Source organism: Felis catus, chromosome F1 (genome assembly GCF_018350175.1).
Source record: "Felis catus isolate Fca126 chromosome F1, F.catus_Fca126_mat1.0, whole genome shotgun sequence".
In the NCBI taxonomy this organism is placed as follows: Eukaryota; Metazoa; Chordata; class Mammalia; order Carnivora; family Felidae; genus Felis; species Felis catus.
In genome coordinates, this window is record NC_058384.1 from 4,188,108 (window position 1) to 4,206,574 (window position 18,467).

The 18,467-nt window shown below is 47.9% G+C and overlaps 1 protein-coding gene and 1 non-coding gene across 4 annotated transcripts in view; one reads left to right on the forward strand and one right to left on the reverse strand.

Moving 5' to 3' along the window:
• Positions 1-18,467, forward strand: part of SMYD3 (SET and MYND domain containing 3) — a 686,941-nt gene that overhangs the window by 566,555 nt on the left and 101,919 nt on the right. The gene's annotated exons all lie outside the window — the stretch shown is intronic.
• Positions 17,290-17,394, reverse strand: LOC111558486. Its single transcript, XR_002739387.1, has one exon. It is a non-coding gene; the product is annotated as a U6 spliceosomal RNA (small nuclear RNA).

Genomic DNA, 18,467 nt, shown 5'->3' on the forward strand with positions numbered 1-18,467 from the left:
TTGGTTTGGGCCAGTTTCACCTTTATCGGTCTATTCTCATGACCGACAACCAGCAAGCATTTGCTGAGTACCTGCTGTGACTCAAAGACCTAAAAGAGGGCGCCTGGGTGGCTCAGTCAGTTGGGCATCTGACTTTGGCTCAGGTCACGATCTTGCGGTCCGTGAGTTCGAGCCCCGCATCGGGCTCTGGGCTGACAGCTCAGAGCCTGGAGCCTGTTTCGGATTCTGTGTCTCCCTCTCTCTCTGACCCTCCCCTGCTCATGCTCTGTCTCTCTCTGTCTCAAAAATAAATAAATGTTTAAAAACAAAAAACAAAGACCTAAAAGAAGACACTGTTAACAGAACCCCTCAAAGAGCAAGCCAAAAAGGGAAATGAGGAGTAAAGGGTTAGGCCTGTGAGGTCTGTGCCTAAATTCGTACTGTATCAGGCCCACCTGCACGTCGTGATAGTCTCTTGGTCTCCGTGGACAAAGCCTGCTTTAAGTAACAAGGACAGTGCTGTACAGGATGTGGAATGGCCATTGCAAAGGCCAGTGCAAAGAGGTAGCATCCTCCCCAGGTCCTAGAGCATCAGCACCCCAAAAAGAAACAAGTTGTTATGCAGGAAGTAAAATTTACTTCTTGACTTCAGCCCCAGTATTTTGTTTTGTTTCAGTTTGTATTCTGTTCAGTGTTTAAAGCAAGAGAAAGTGGCAGAGAGAAGTGAGGGGCAGTAGTTTACAAATGAAAGCAAGGTGGTGGTACTCTGTTTTGTTCCTCACCCCAAATCAGTGGGAAGCAGAATTCTCACAGGGTGCCTTGGGTTTCAGACTTCCCTTTCGGCAGTTCCAGAGCTTACACGAGACACCCCTGCCAAGTTTATTCAGAGTGCGCCCCTCCATCTTTGTGCTGGGAGCCTACTTTAGATGCTATCTGGAGTTTTCTGAGGTAATCTGATATCACTATATCGTTTGGGAAGAATAAACTGTTTCCATAATGCTGTTGGCTTAGTATCCGGTTACCAAGGGTACAGTCGGTGGAGAACAGGCAGATTTTTAATATTAATAGCAGAGCTTCGAGGGATAGTTTCTACCCTTTTTGCATTTGTCATTTCAGACCCTAAAGATTGAACAGACAAGTTTAAGTGTAAAATCACTAATATTGTCAATTATGGGCAATTACTGGATATCTACCTCCATTTCTTTCTCTGACAGTCCCACTGCCACTACGTTAGCAGTCAGACATGCACAGCCGGCCCTTCCTATGAAGTATGTGTTCTAGAAAGCGGTTTGCCTACACAAGTCCCTTTATTGATGGAGCTTTTCACGCTACCATAAGCACATCTCAGTAATTTTTACCCAGGAAAATTACTGCTCCTGCCATCCAGCCTTTCAATTAAGTTTGCTTTGCTATGAGATGTATCATTTAGATTTTTATTAATTGAAACATTTTGTGTCAACAGAAGGTAGATCATTATTAACTGGTGCAATGCGGTGTCTCACAAAATCCATACGTGTCACAGAAAAGTAATTAACTTCCTCATTCTACTGCCGAACAGATGTGTAACGGAATAACTGGCACCCAAGGGCGCTGAGCACATTTATTTATTTATTTATTTATTTATTTATTTATTTATTTATTTATTTATTGTCGTTAGATTGTTGACTCAGACCCCTCACTGCAAGTTTTCCAAACTTGGTTCTCTTTTCCATTCCCTGACCTGGGGTTGAAAATAGGTTTAGAACCATCATCCAGAATTATAAACTCATTTTTGGCTTATTGTGGGAACTTCAAGCTGTGGATGGGCTCTCTTTCAGAGGAGGGAAAGGTCTGATGACCTAGAGTCAGGAATACAGAAGACACACAGGGACCTTTGTTGTTGAACCCTTGTTGAACCCTTAGCAGATGTTTGGGGCAGCAGGACTGGGTCAGTAAACCAAACCAATGTTTGCCAACCAGCTGAGGTTAAGTCAAGACCTTATGACGGATGGCAGACCATCGTCTCTGTTTCTTTCCAGTGACAGCAGTAATTCTACAGGTGTTTCTTTAGCCCCATTTTCCCTTGCCTGGGCTGTGGCAAGCATGTCCTGAGTCTGTCTCTGCATTGATACTCTGGAATTTCGTTTTTGCGCCAAAGCCAGAAGGATGTTTTTAGGAGGGACGTCTTCTGCAGTGTCCCGCTCACTTGGAAGGGGGCATCCAGCTTCACTGACCCGGCCGACAGGCCCTGTGTGGTCAGGTTCCTGCTCACATTTCCAATCTCAGCCCAGTCTCGAGGCTGGGCCAGGCCAGGCTCTTTCCTGCCCTAGGGTCTTTGCACTTGTCTTCCCCTTGCCTGGAACAGTCTTCCTGTAGCCTTATGCTGGCCTGGCTCTCTGTCACCTCCTTAGAGAGATAGTCTTCACCACCCTGTGAAAATCCGGTGCGTCTCTTAACCCTGTTGTTTTTTGTTCCCTCCTTATCTCCATTACAGCACAAACAGTTACTGCGTATTATTATTTGTAGTTGCCTGTTGGCTTGCTTGTGAAGAAAGTAAGAATGACCTTATCAGTCTTGTTTTCTGTTGTGTCTTCAATGGCCACACAGTGTTTCCATAACGATTACAGTGCTTAACAAATTTGTGTTGCATGAATGGATAAGTCAATAAATACTGTTACTTACCTAGCATTGAGCTAAGCTCTATAGGGTGTGCCAAGTAACTGTATTACTTGAAGCTTGTAAATGACTTTTGTCCATAAGCAATTTTATAATAGCTCTAACAGTAGGCCATCAGGAAGGAGTATTCTTGTCCTTTCTTCCAACAGTTTTCAGCTCCAAACATGACCTACCCCGGCTCCCCACACCAAGATTTACAAACCTAGAAGTAAATCACCCCATGGAAAGACAGGTTATCAGCTTGGAAGATTCCCTCCGGTCCTTAGTTTGTGCTCCTAACATTTGTATCTCCTCCAAGAGAGCACACACTTCCGGCGTTTGTGAAACCAGACTTCAGTAACACAGGCTTGGGGGTGTACCTAGGTTTGTGAGTTTTCTGATCTGGTCAGGAGCATCTTACTCCCATTATCCTGTTGGATGTCTGTGTATTTCATAGGGACCCATGGGAGCCGCACCAGCCAGGGCAGGACCCTCCTCTCCAGGGCCTGCCAGGCCAGTGTCCCTGCTCTGTGTGAACATTTTAACGGAGATCTGCATGCGCTTTGTCAGGCCGGTCGACTCTTGGGCAGCTGCGATTGTAAAGTTAATTAACCTCACGAACTAAAAACTGCCTCTCGTAACTCACGGCGGAGTGCTCTATGTGCCCCGTGGAGCAGTGTAAATCTGCTGCTTGTTCCAGTCTTCAAGCGCTTGAATATTCATGGTGGCTTTCGGATCACACAACCAGGGGCTGGGATCCATCGCCCCCACTTCCTCGCTACTTGAACTTGAGGATGTTCCATCGTCTTCTCCAGCTGCGGCCGTACTCCATAGATGAGGGACTGAAGTGGCTTTTTCTTTCTATCTTATTGAGAAGATTACGTGAGATAAAGCAGTTATAGCAGTTAGCACAGCGGACCCTCAATAAACACTATTACTGTTACTTCACCTGCAGCTAGCCGGTTCTCCGGACTCCGCCCCACTTGCAAAATAAGGAGACAGATTCCTACCAAGCATGGTCCTGGGTGGACATCAGTCAGTCCTAAGACACGGTTGGGTGTTCAGCCAGCCAGGAATCTACACACGCATTCCCATCCTAACCAGATTGTGTTTCCTTTTTTTTTTTTTTTTAAACCACTGAATTGAGGTGCGATGGACACACCAAGAGCTGTATGCATTTCATGTAGGTAATTTGAGGAGTTTGGAGGTAAGCACACACCCTGGAAACCATCACCACACTCTATGCTATAAATATATCCATCACTTCCAAAGGGTTTCTTCTACCTCTTTATTATTTTATTTTTTGGTGACAAGAGCACTTGAATCTTGTCACAAAAAGATTCTCTAAGACCTACCCTCTTAGCGAATACAATACAATACACTGTTGTCAACTGTAGGCACCGTGTTGTAGACATTAGATTTCATCATCTCGCCGACAGAGAATATTAGGAAAGACCTTGTTAATACGTGTTGAAGTAAAGCTGTATGGTGTTGGTAATATTCACCTGATCTGCTTACGTAACAATGAGTGCATATTGCCAAGATTTGTTCTTGATGGTGCCGTGCTGTCTCGAGTTTAGGTCACAGTACACTTGAGTCAGAGATGGACAGTCGGTTATCTGACTAAAGGCTGCCATCATGCAGACTTTCGTTTTCACCGTTCTCTTGCGATTCTGTTTGCTACCACTTTGGGCTTCCGCTGTCACTGCTTCCTCTCAGCTCAGCAGAAGGAATGATAGTGCTTTCACTGGTGTCTTCCCAAAGTTCTTTGACCTCTCTGGGATATAGTTCATCTGGAATTAAATGTGTGACCTTTTCTAAAATACCTTGTTCTATTCTGTCTTATTTTGGGATAATTTTGGGAGAATGGAAAGGGAAAAAAACTAAGAATCGAGTATCTCTGTTGATCTTCGACCACTTGTCCCAGGCGGTAAGTGCACACTATTCTCATAAATCACTGCTTTTCTTCTGTGAATGTCCTGGGGTCGTCTGCCCTTGGTCTCACCTCCTGTGATGATAGAGCTTGTGTGTTTAGCAGTGAGCGTAACGTGCAGGCTGCTGTCTCATTCTGTCCTGATACCAGCCCTGCGAGGTTGGTCCTCTAGTCCTGCTTCCGACTAGAGAGCTTAACAGACATTTGTCATCAGTGTTCTCAGGTTTTGTTCTAGAAGGTGGACTAGTGCCCTTATACAAGCTCGAAATGGATTAGTGATGACTATGCCCTTGTTATCGAAACCACAGCTGCTTTGTTACAAATATAAAACTTCAAATGCAAAAATGCATTAGAAGCAGGAGCAAAGAGATGGGCAAGCCATTCTAAAAATCTGTCATCGGTGTCACGAGACCAGGAAACATTGGCGGTCTTCCTGGAGGTTAGGTGAGCATGCATTGGCTTCATAGTTGGAGAGAAGAAAGGTGATTCGCTCATTTGTCTGGCTTCCCCTACTTCTCCGTCCAAGCTCATGTTTGCTTCAACTCCCTCTTTTCTGCCATCCTGGCCCCCGTGGTCCCACCCATGGATGAATTCAGCCGTGTGCTCCTGTACACCTCCCGCTCAAGGTCCAAAAGTGTCCTAAACGCCTTCTTTCCACACCCTGGGCTCCCCTGCAGCCCTCATCATGGAGTCAATGCTCGCTAATTACTCCAGTGTCCCCTCCATGGGCCACTCCCTCCCGAGCCATCACCATCTCTCTTAAATTAGCTCCTTACTCCCAACCCTGTCCCCAAGGCCACTGCCTTCTTCAGGTTCACGTCATCTCGTTCTGGACTCTTGCAACATCTCCCTAACTCTTCTCGCCCGCACTCCCTCTACCTTTCCATGTATTCCCACGTAGATATTTGGACAACATAGATTATATCTAGAATCCTTCCATGTCTCTGTTGCCCACACAGAATCAAGTTCACCCTTTCCTGGGGCATCCGCCCTGCTCTTCAACCTCATCTTGAGACCCTTGCTTTCTCCCCTGTCCCTCTATTAACTGACCTTTTGTTTTCAGGTGTGTGGGCGTATCCTGAAGTAGGTCCCCAGTTAGCACCCCCCCCCAAAAAGAAACCATCTACTAGGGTGCCTGGCTGGCTCAGTAGGTTGAGTGTCCAACTTCGACTCAGGTCATGATCTCACAGTTCGTGGGTTCGAGCCCCACATCGAGCTCTGTGCCGACAGCTCAGAGCCTGGAGCCTGCTTCGGATTCTGTGTCTCCCTCTCTCTGCCCCTCCTCTACTTGCGCTCTGTCTCTCTCAAAAATAAATAAACATTAAAAAAAAAATTTTTTTAAAGCGTCTACCTATGAAAAAGCAGCCTTCAAAACAGCAGTTGCTGCAGACCTGGTAGGTGCACCCCCCACGCTCTGAGTCACCACCCCCTGGCCCCCACCCACCCCCCCCGTCTCCTCCTGCCGTCTTCTGCCCCTCTGTCATGCTGCTTCCTCCTTCTCTTGACTCTTGGCTAATACTTGTAAAGCCTTCAGGATTGAACTCAACTGTTGTCTTCCCTGGGATACTTTGGTGAGCCCTAGCTGGGTAAAGGATGCCCCAGCTCTGTGTCCCCAGATCCCCAGGGCTCGTCTCTTGTGGCACGACATTCAGAAATGATGCGTGTATGTCAGCCACAGGACTATGAGCCCTTCAGGGCTAGGCCACCTCCCACGTACGTCTTTGCGTTTCCAGCACCTGACCCGTGTATGTGGGGAGGAAATGTTGTGTGTATTGAACTAAAGATAGTCTCAAGGGCCCGGTATGACAGTGCTGTGAACTTGATCACTGTTTGTGTCTGTTATGAATAAACTAATTTGTGCCAATGGGAGATGCCGTCGTAGATTGAGGAGACCAGGAAAAAGCCTAAACTGTTACGTGCTTGTGGCAAATCTTGATGCTGTGGACACAGGTGTGATCACAGAGATTAGAAGTGGGGGGGGGGGGTGAGGCAGCACACACCAGGCTGGGGTTCCCTGTTCCTAACTGTGCATCACAATCACCTGGCGAACTTGTGAAAGACACAGATCCCTGCCCGCCCTCCCCCCCCGGCAGGGGTTCTGCTGTCACTTGCTGAGGTGGGGCCTGGGCCTCTGTATTTTTAAAAGCTCTCCAGGTGACTGTAAATATATACCCAGGGCATCACACCTGACAACAGAGGATCAAAGCTGCAGGAACGAACAGGTGTGAGTTTGAAGGGAAGTCAGAGACCTCAGGACCCCATAAAGCACATTCCTGGCACGGATTGGGGTGGGTCTGTGGGTGTGTGATTGGTAGGGTGGGGCAGCAAGTCAGACCAGTCCAGTGCCCTAGGGCGAATTCAAGCCTCCGAGATCTATAAAAAAGGGCATATCCCGAATAGCTCAGCTCCCCGTGGTGATGAAAACCAGGTTTTCCCGTAGGTTAAACTCTCTGAATGAAGTTCTGTCTACTCCTGCATGGAACAGGAGGAATTTTCATATTTGTTTACTTCAAGAAGTCCTTGCCTACTCTAATTGATGATAAGCATTGACTGATATTAGAATCTTACTCTCACCTAGTCTAGAAAGTCAAACAGATTGTAAAACAGAAATGTTAAAGGAAAACAGCTGGGCTATATGCTTTTGACCCACAACGTATGACTCAAAAAGAGACTGATGTCATAAACTCTCCGTGACTGGCATCATGGCATTCCCGGAGGCAAGGGGTACGAGAAGAGAGAACTACGTCACCTTGTACACCCAAAATGCCATTTTGGACATCCAGACTTGGGATAAGGGCCTTGTGAGACAGCAGTACACAGATTTTATCTATACCTACGCCGTTTGGGGCAGAGTTGAAATTAGCCGTTGCCAGCCTGCCGTGAGGAACGGTGCCTGTGACTCGGCCCCTTAGGAGCAGGGGTATTCCGAGTACCCAGGCACATATTTCAAGCTCTCCCTATGCTTTCCGGCATGCCCTCTGTGAAGTCACTGGCCCCTCTCTGTACCCCTTTCTCTTCCTGTGCAGCCGGGACACCTCTGGTCATCATCTGGTGATGTTTATGAAGCTCCACCAGACCTTTGTCTGAAAGGCCCCGTTGACAGTAATGCGTGCCCGGTGTGAGAGATGGTTACGAGAGAATGGAGGTGAGGGCAGGGTGCCAAACGTGGCCAGCGCTTTTATCTTTGACGTTATAAAGAGGTCCCCTGGCCAAGGGCCAGCCTGGGGTTTACTGGAATGTAAAATGCAGACGTGTGCTGTCTCCTGTTGGTGGGGCGCCAAGGCGAGTGCTCCCCGTGCATTCCACCAGCACTTCATTTCCACAGGATGCAAGGTTGCCAGGCAGAGCATCTGAGCCCTGGCAGTTTTATGCGGGGTCTCTGATGGGTGGGGCAAAAGGAGAGCTGAGCCACGGAACCTGGTCCCTTCCGTCCCCTCTCCCCCGCCCAGCCCTCCACCCAGACCTCAGAAAGAGTGTTTTCTCTGCCAGACCCTCAGCCCGTGAGTGATTGCCCTTTGGAATGACCCACCCCTGAGCTTCCAGGAACGGAACTCGGCACAGACTAATCCAGGGACGACAGATTTTGAATAATTGGAGGTACACTGGCTTTTTTCTACTGAGAGACCAGTGCAATTCTGGGCTCTTTCCTTTCTGGGACTAATTCTTCCTCTCAAACTGGAACATACTCCCTTTGAACTTTTTGCTTGTTTGGTACACGGTCTGAGGATGTCATTGCTGCCTTACAAGGCGGTCGTAAGAACTGGTGAATTTGTGCAGGCCAGCTCTGAGAAGGTAGGGGAGGCTGTCAGAAATCGCATTAACCAATGTAAAGGGACAGATCCTGATGTCACATTACTTTCCTTTGGTCGCCCTTAAAGCATGTCTAGACCTCTGTCCTGGACTCATCGTCTGAAATTGTTAGCGTGGACCCCAACTACACCGTCCCCTTGGTTTGGGAGCACAGATTAAATAACCGGATGTGTTTGCTTTAGCGGATGAGCGAATACCGTGTTCTCGCGTGAGTCCGGAATGTCTCCCGCTGTAATCATTCTACGTACAAATGTTGGAGGGAACGTGTGAATTAAATAATCATTGTCAAATCCTTGGGTTGGCAGAGAGCACTGCTGGGTTAGGTGCCGTCTTTGTTCAGTCCTCTGCACACTCTCCAGGCTCTGACTGGTGTGTTTCACACGTGAGAAAACTCAGCCTAAAACAGAATGAAGGAAAAATCTAGAGAAGGGAGATATTTGCAATTTATCGTCCAGCCGCCGATTCCAAAGTCTCTCCCCTTCCCTAATTTCAGGTCTCTCCTCACGCGCAATACACACACCATATACTTAGGGGACTGGTGGAGCGGAATGATTAGTTTCCATCTCCATGGTAACCTCCGTCAGGTGCTCACCTGGGGAGGCTGAGCCGGGAGGCATTGTTAGCCTCTGGTCCCCCAGCGGCCGGCGGCAGAGCCTGGACGGGGGCTGCAGCCTGCCTGTTTCCATTTTCCCCGGTCTGCCCGTCACGCCCTCACGTACGCCAGGAGCGCCGAGCCCGGATCTTGCTGTTGTTCCTCCTGTTTCAAATGTCTCTGGAGACACCACGTCTGGGTTACCCTGACCTTCGCTATCAGAACACTGCCCCTGCTCCCTGGCGGGATTCTGCCCTGCTGCTGTGGCAGACGCTCGCATCTGTTCCCAAAGAAGGAAATCAAGAGATGGCGGTGTGGCGGGCTGGAGGAGCCGAGGGCCGTGGATTGGGTCCCCATTAAAACAAAACCCGCCCTGAAACTTGGGGGTGTATTTGATCTCAGTGACTGTTGCGATTAGAACGATTGTTCCCGTATAATCGTTGCCTTTTTTCCCCAGTCCCAACCCTCCCACCTTGTGGGGTTCCCCCCACGGGGCTGGCAGGACCCCTCGAGGGGTTTGCGGGTTTACAGCTACATGGCCACCGTTTGATCATCTCTGTACAAATGTGAAAAGAATTTGCTCGAATGTGCTTTTGCAAGCTGAGCCAGTAGCCTTCTGCCTCACGTAGCCCCTGATATACATTCTCAGGAACACATCTTTCCAGCTGGAAGGAGAGTGCAGGGAAGGGCCTCCTCCCTAAATGTCTGTGTGTCATGTCGAGCTGCGTTTCTGTATCAGCCAGTCGTGCTCGTTTTCCACCAAATGTTGCACCCAAGGCAGATTTTCAGCAGGCCTCACTGACCCGGGTGGGCTCTCAAATTGCCCCAAGTGTGTGACTGCCAAGTGCTTTTCATTTCCCCTGAAGTGACCTGAGTTTACAAGCAACCAGCTGATTTCTCCGAGAACGGGGTTTAGTCACTGGGATAAGAATGCGTGGGACAGAGGGAGGGGAGCTGTTGAGATGGGAGCTGGAAGAGGCCTACAGTGGTTCTAGATGGTCTAACTTCACCCTCACAAGGCTGCTGTCACTTTCCTAGAAGTGGTGAAGGGGACATTCCCCTTCCGGCAATTCTGTGTACCTGGAGACTTGACCTTGAACTTGCAGTTGGTTCCCATGTTGTGGTCTTGTGGAAATGTGTAGTTGCTGTAGAATCCCATTTCTTTTTCTTTTTTTTTAATTTTAGAGAGAGAGAGAGTGCAAGTGGGGGAGGGGCTGAGGGAGAGAGGGAGAGAGAGGAAGAATTCCAGGCAGTCTCCATGCTCAGCGCAGAGCCCGATGCAGGGCTTGATCCCACAACCCCGGGATCGTGGCCTGGGCTGAAATCAAGAGTCGGACGCTCAACCGACTGAGCCACCCAGGCGCCCCAGTAGAGTCCTGTTTCTATCTGAGAATTAAATGGGTGAGATGGGTGTTGGCCGATGCTGACAGCGACAATGAGAACATAAAACCAGGTGACAGTTGAACAGAGTGCTGCTGCTAGAGGTCCGGGGTGTTTCACGAGCCCTCTTCAACAGCAGCATTTATTTGGACTGGGCTCGGTGCCCCTCGGTGCCCGAATACTCCCGGGCTGGGTGCCGGCTAGTGGTGGGACCGGCTGGTTGGAGATGGCATGCCACCCCGGCGACAGGACGTTCGCTCCCGGCTCACCCAGCTCGGCTGGAGGGTGTGAGGGGCGCGAGGCCGGAGCTTCGGGCTCCAGTTGAGGACACAGGGCTTAGAGCCTCGCGGCATCCTGCTCGTGCAAGTCGCGTGCAGGCTCCGAGACCTCGCCATTTCACAAAGCACGTGAGAAAATAACCTTTGTAAGGCCGTGTCATTTCACCTGGGGTCTCTTAACAGCCCCCTGGAGGACCTTTTCACCTGCATCAGTTATTCCTGATGCTCCAGTTATCACGGAACCCCTTGGAAAATGACGAGGGATTGTGACCGCAGAGGTCAGGGGCCGTTCGGTGTAGTTCTTGGTGAACGGGAGAAGCTTGTTGACGAAGTTGAGCAAGAATCTTCCGGGGAGAGGGAGTGGGACGTGCAGAGATGTGGGGCACGGCATAGTCAGAGCTCGATGGCACATCCTCTGGTAGAACAAGACCACTTTTCTCCCCCCCACCAAACAGAGCAGACTCCAGTCAGACCTCCAGGGACCCCTGCCTGCTCAGGTGGGAATTGAAAACTCAGACCACGGTGCCATTCGTGACCTTGGTACTTCTAGAGGGTGCCCAAGAAAGGGTTAGAAGGTGCAGCTGCTAGAGAATTACTACACTGACGATTCGCTTCAGGAAGGACAACTGCCCTGCCAAGGTCACACACGTGTGGAGCAGGGACTCGGCTCTGCGTTTTTAGGACCCTAAACCCAGTGTCCCTCTCGCCACGTTCTAACTGTTGTGTACAATCGCTTGTTAACTGCTGATTAGAACGTGCTGCAAGTTGAACGTGCTTCGGGCGGAGAACATTCCTTCCTTCACGTTCTTCCCGAATCCATAATGCCCGTTGACTTGTGGGCCGTTGATAGGAGAATGAACGCTCTATTTTTAACCACTCTTTTTTCCACTTTATGAAAGAGCCACTTTCCCCCTCAAGTTAAATCTGAATTGCTTTCAGTTGTTTTTGCCAGAGGAGGTGGAAATTGGTTCCAGCAGAGATGTTTCCTGTGAATCACAAAGGTTTTGAATGATGTTGTATATTAATCTGTTAGTCCCAGTACATTATCCACGAACCAGGGTACCTCAGTCAAGGCTCTTCAGGTTGAACTTTGTTCCCCCTCGAGATTTTGAACTTCAAGATTTTCCATCTCTCCCCTAAGTGCAGACACTATGTTTGAATCTCACTTTGCTTTAAAAACAAAACACATGAAAAAAGCCTCTCCTTTTGAGACACTAGAATTATTGAATTACTGGAAAAGTTTGTAAGTATTCGGTAATTTTATTTCCCATCCTATACTCATCTCCCTCCAATCCAATCTAATTAGGCTTTGCAGGAGGATTGGATAACAGGAAGTACTGGAAGCAGATTGCTTTTCTCCTTTTCCTTTTAATGGGAACCATCTGAAATCAGCCCAGTGCGGGAGCTCCGGCACCCAGCGCTCGTGAGCCGAGTGAGCACATCTGTTTAAGTGTTTCAGATGCAGAGTAGATCTGGATGGCTGCATCCCATGTTTGAGCCTGATAGAGCCCATGGTTTTTCCCAAGGACGGACAGCCTTGCTGAATTCCAACCTTATCCAGTTGAAGAAACTCGAATTTCTAATCCCCCACTGGTGCCTGGCAGGTATGCTTCCTACTCTGAAACCCAAAGGAAGCACTTGGCCGATTGAATGTAATTGTGTTGAGTGGCACCCTTTTATGTAGCGGTGAGATTATCTCATATCATCTGGCACCTATTTTTTTTTCCACAGCGAAGGGAATGATGCTAGGGTATTAATTTAGCAGCTGTGTTTGAGGGAACTTAAATGGCCTCACTGATCCATTCAGGGTCAGATGGAGGCAGGGGCCTCTGGGCCAAGTGAGCAACAGGGTTCTCAGGAGGAGGTCGGAGGGAGGAGCCAGGAATCAACACAGTCTGCCCCCAGATAGCTGGGATGCGGTTGTCAGAGAGCCTGGTTCCAGAGCCAGTGAGGGATTTCTTATGCCGGGGGAGAGTTCACAGCTATGTTCTAGACTGGTCTCTGGGCATCCGGCAAATACCGGCAGCTACAGTGGAAACGTAGCCTTTCCCCACAGAGTCGTGACATAGTAATATGAGAAACGGGTCAGGATACAAGTATGGTGTGAAACAAACCAGCCTCCGTTTCCTTGGTTGAGATTCTCTTTCCTGTCGTTGTGGAGTCGAGGTGTTTTCTTGTAATACTGGTCCCCGTGGATCGAAGATCATGTGTCTCTCTTCATTCATTTACTCTGTCACCAAACACGTACCAAATAACGTCCCATGCTGGCACTGGGAACACACGTGATTGGGTCGTGGTCCCTCGAGCAGTTCTGAGGCTTGTGGGGGACACAGTAAGGCCGAGCCCGAATGACAGCTCGGTGCTGAGAGAGGTGTGCAGAGTGTGACTGGGTAGCTGTAGTTGTCCGGGGGGGCTGGGCTAACTCAGAGGGCGGAAGTAGAACAAGATTTCCCGATGAGGACATTTGGGGCCGGTCCTTCAGGGACAAATGGGAAGAAAACCAAAGAAGCGAATGGAAGTGGTGAACCAGGGGACAGACAGGCACTGCAGTCCAGGTCCTTCCAGAGTCCAGAGGGAAGGATTGCAGTTGAAGAGTAGGTGTCGGTATCGTGGCAGTAAGATAGAGCCCGGGGCGTGTCAGATGGGGTGGGGCTGTGAGAGGAAAGAATGGGGGGTAAAAAGGAACCAGGTATCTAGAGAATGGACTCTTGAACTGTGGGGAGTAGTTTGCACCTGGTCCCCAGCGGGGAAATGGGGTGATGAGTAGAGGAGCTTGGGAGGCCACAGAAGGGAGACACTTGGGAGACTCGTTCTTACCACATCCTGGGAGCAGCCGCCATACTTCTGCCTCCAAGGAATTCTTGCCGTGTTTTTACTGGTTCAAGTGAAGACACGCTCTTTAAGGACTTTTCTGGAACTGTGCAAGAGAGCGGTCCAGAGGTAGAGCTGACCGGGCTGTGTTTTACTTCAGCCTCTAGAGTGGTCAGGTGGAAGGAACGGTGGTGGTTATCCAAGCCAACTTCCTGTTTTCTGGGTGAGGGAGCTGAGGCCCAGGAAGAGGAAGGCTTGCTTAGGGACGTCCAGCCAGTCAGGGCAGAGGTGCTATTACCGGTCCTGGAACTGACATGTCCTGAATTATCTCTATCATCTCCCAGCAGAGTGAGCTTCTCAGAAGCCCTTCTGCTTATAGTCTGAATTATTGTTATAATTTGTAGAAAACTCAACAATGGTACGTTTGATTTAAAAGAAGAAAAAATATATATATGCACACACACACGTACGTATATACACATATATATGTATATATGTATATGCATACGTATATATATATACACACATATATATGTATACATATATATGTATGTGTGTGTGTGTGTGTATATATATATATACATATATATATATGTATATATATATATATATGCATAAAATGAATGTTTCCACCTACTGGAAACAAATTTCAGGACTTACCCGTTTAAGCCCTGTTTACATAGTAAAGCTAAAATTCAAAAAGGATTTTTTTCCCCCTAAATAACTCTATCTTGAATGATAGCAAGTATCTTGGATGTGTTCGGATAAGAAATAGTGAAATAAGGATATAAATTTACTGGTTTTATACCTCAGGGACCTTGAAAAAGAACATGATAATTTACTCTCATATTTGCAAATTGAAGAAATAGATGTAAATTATGCTCCCCTAAGTAGTTTCTATGCACATATATTTCCTATATATATGAACACATGTGTATATGCATATGTACACACATTATTGAATGTGCCCCTCCTTGGTGTGGAGAGAGGAGACACAGACCCTACTGTGGGGACAGTCACAGGAGAAGTCACAGAATATAACAAAGTCTGTGGGAGTGGGGGGAGTTGGGAACCTGAGCATGTAGTGAATACACCCTCTCATAATAGTGGAACATTCCAGGGAACTGATGGTTAGCCATTAGTGAATGCCGCTTGTCTCATTCCAATATAGAGTGCTCTCAGGAACGATTTCTGAGTGTTTGGAAACAGATCCAAAGCTTGCCTTCTCCTCTGGTAGGTGATGAAGTCTTAGGCTCAACCCAAAGAACAGTCAGATTACTGAGCAGGTTTAGTTGTGAGTACAGTTCCCATATGAAATTATTCTGTCTCACCCTGAGGTCATGAGGGCCATGGTCTCTCCGTGTTTTGTGGAAGACTACAAGATCCACTATGGGTTCCATGTTGGTGGATTGATTGCCCTTTTCCAAGTGCTGCTGTTAGGAAGGTCCTGGGACCACGGGTTGAAGAGAATTTTGAAGCTACCCCCTCAAAGACCTGTTGCATCTTTCAGAGCTTGAGCTCTGAGGCCAGACAGACTTGGATTTGAATCTCACCTCTGGCAATTAGGGGCAGAAGGACATTTGTAGCAGTTAATTAAGCATTAGGGCTATCTTGTGCCTCATTTGTGGGTTATAGGTGTTGATGCCCTATGAGGATGTTGTGACGAATGATCGAAATACATACACGAGACATCCAGGTCATTGCCAAATAATTGTGAATTTTCATCTTCCAGACCCATCCTAGAGACGTTTAACTGGGCATTGGTTACATACCATGCTCTGTGCTGGTATTTGGGAGAGGTAGGATCAAAGAAGAATAAGGCCTATATTTAACTCTAAAATGGGAAAGATGTGGGGCGCCTAGGTGGCTCAGTCAGTTAAGCGTCCGACTTCGGCTCAGGTCATGATCTCGCGGTCCGTGAGTTCGAGCCCTGCGTCGGGCTTTGTGCCGACAGCTTGGAGCCTGGAGCCTGCTTCGGATTCTGTGTCCCCCTCTCTCTCTGCCCCTCCCCGGTTTGCACTCTGTCCCTCTCAAAAATAAACATTTAAAAAATTTTTATGGGAAAGATATGACATGCACACACACTGCAGCTGAGGACCTCTATCCACACCGGCCTTCTTGCTATCTCTGAAACATCGGGCCAGCCCTGCCTCGGCATCCTGGCACTAGCTGCTGGCCCCTCTTCCAGGAGTTCTTATTTCCCACCCCTCTACCTCTCCCAGACCTTTATCTTATCAGCGAGGCCGTCCTGGATAACCCTGCTTAAATGAAACTCCCTGGGGCCAGTGCTCCCTGTCCCTCTCCCTCCGACAAATAGTATTTTACGTGTGTGTTTTTTCGGTCATTCCACGCTCCTCCCACCTCTTCAGTGAAAACACTAGGATTTCTTTACCGCTTTATTCTCAGTGCCTAGAGCATTGCGCTAGGTAGGTCCTCAGTAGGTGCTGACTGAATAGATAAATGGTCGTGGGATTGAGCCCTGTGTCGGTCTCCAGACTGAGCATGGAGCCTGCTTAAGATTCTGTCTCTTTTTCCCTTTCTGCCCCTCACTGCCCCCCCCACTCTCTCTAAAATTAAAAAAATAATAATAATTTCAGCTGCAGGGAGGTGCATGTGCCAAGGTCCAGTGACCAGAAGAACAGCAGCTATGTGGGACTGTGTTAGTTTCCTATGACTGCCATAACAGACGATCACACACTCAGTGGCTTAAAACAACACAGATTTACTGTCTTGCAGTTCTGTGGGTCAGAAGCCTGACACCGGTGTCCCTGGGCTAAAATGAAGGTCTTGGCAGGGCTACCTTCCTTTGCGGAGTCTCCCGGGGGAATTTGTATCCTTGTCTTTGCTGGCTTCTGCAGGTGGCCTGTGGTCTGTGGGTCCCTTCCTCCGCCTTCTTAGCCAACAGTGAGGTTGGGTCCTCCCGTCACATCACTCTGACCTCTTACTCTGCCGGCCTCTTCCACTCTGCGAGACCCTTGTGATTCCCTTGGGCCCACCTGGGGAGTCCAGGGCACTCGCCTTAATCTCACTTGCAGCTTAATTCCCCTTTGCTGTGTACCCAAACCTGTGTGCAGGTTCCAGGGATCGGAACGTGGATATCTTTGGGGGCATCTGTGCCGCCTACCGGAGAGTCTAAGAAGCAAGACGTTTTGCCTAGAGCCTAAGGCTTGAGCTGCCAGTAGCGAAATATCAAACAGGAAAATGTCATCCTAAACCGCCATGGTTGTCGAGATTTAACATGTGGGCTTTATCTGGAAGGTGCTAACAAGTTGCTGCGGAATGAAGTGGTGGGACTGAGGCTTTAGGAGCTAAATGTGGACTTAGGGCAGGTATTTAGAAGGAGATTGATGTTTACCTTTTTTAAAGCAATTCATTTTTGTTTCCTCTCCTATGTATAGAAAGCTAGGTTCTTACTCAGAATATCCCCAAGGGGCGCCTGGGTGGCTCAGTCGGTTAAGCGGCCGGCTTCGGCTCAGGTCATGATCTCGTGGGTTCATGAGTTCCAGCCCTGCATCGGGCTCTGTGCTGACAGCTCAGAGCCTGGAGCCTGCTTCAGATTCTGTGTCTCCCTCTCTCTCTGCCCCTCCCCTGTTTGTGCTCTCTTTGTGTCTCAAAAATAAATAAACGTTAAAATTTTTTTTTAAAATATTAAAAAAAAAAAAAGAATTTACCCAAAAAAGCAGGGTCCACTTATGGTTTCTTTTTTTTTTTTTAAGTTTATTTATTTTGAGAGAGAGAGAAAGAGAAGAAGAGAGAGAGAAGGAGTGGGAAGGGGCAGAGAGAATTCCATCCAGGCTCCACACTGCCAGCATGGAGCCTGATGTGGGGCTCAAACCCACAAACCAGGAGATTGTGACCTGAACTGAAATCAAAAAAGTATGGAACATTTGACAAATTTGCATCACCTCCTTGCACAGGAGCCATGCGAATCTTCTCTGTATTGTTCCAATTTTAGTATATGTACTGTCAAAACAAACACTGGATTCCTTTTAAAAACCACCCAATATTATTATTCATATGCATGGCATGTCTACACAGAGACCCATGAAGCCCTCCTACACAGACACATTCACACAAGCTCACATATTTCCTCACATGTGTACCTGCTGCCTCGCCCTGTTCGTGGGATCTCTCTTCTGTGGCTCTCTGTGGCCCTCATTTGTTCTCTGCCCTGGCAGACCTGTGTGCTGTGTATCTTCCTGCCAGTAACAGGCTTACTCTGGTGGTGGTTCTCACAAGGGTCATTGTATAAACCTCTCTAGTAGGCATGCAAAAATCTCCAGGGAGACCTCCATTGTTTGAAAATGTCTGCCTCCCGCACCTTTGCCGTGATTTGGCCATGATTTGATATAACTTCCTGAGATGGTTCTTCTCCCTGACACCCATCGAGAGTTTAATGAATATCGAATACCTGGCTTTGAATGGTGTCTGATGACAATTTCTTAAGCTTTGAGTAGCCTCCTGAAAGCAGCTCCGTCCCACAGAACTTTCTGTGATGCCAGAACTACTCTGTATCTGCACTGCCCAGTATGGTGGTCACAGCCACATGTGGCTACTGAACTCCTAAAATGTGGACATACAGGAAGAATAAAAGACTTGCTTACTAACCCAGAGGACAAACATTTAATAAATGGTAACCTACACTTTTATTTTGTTTTGAATTACTTTTTAAAATGTTGGGTATCTTTTTTCCCTTTTCTTTTTTCTAGTTTTTGCAGAAGTCAAAATTCGTTCACATGGGTGTAATTGTACTCATCTTACTCTTTCCTAGACCCGTTTTGATTGATAACAACATTTTTGATTAAAGTATCTTTGGTCTCCAAACAAATGATTCTTTCTCTTGCCCCTCTTTACTCTTCCTGATATGTATCAGCTTTATTGAGATATAATTCACATAGCATACAATTCAGTCATGTAAAGTATATAATTCAATGGCTTTTAGTATTTTTACAGAGTTGTAGAACCATTAATACAGTGGATTTTATATTTTCATTGTCCCAAGAAGAAACTCCGTCCTCATTAGTGGTCCCTGCCCAGTTCTCCCCAGCCC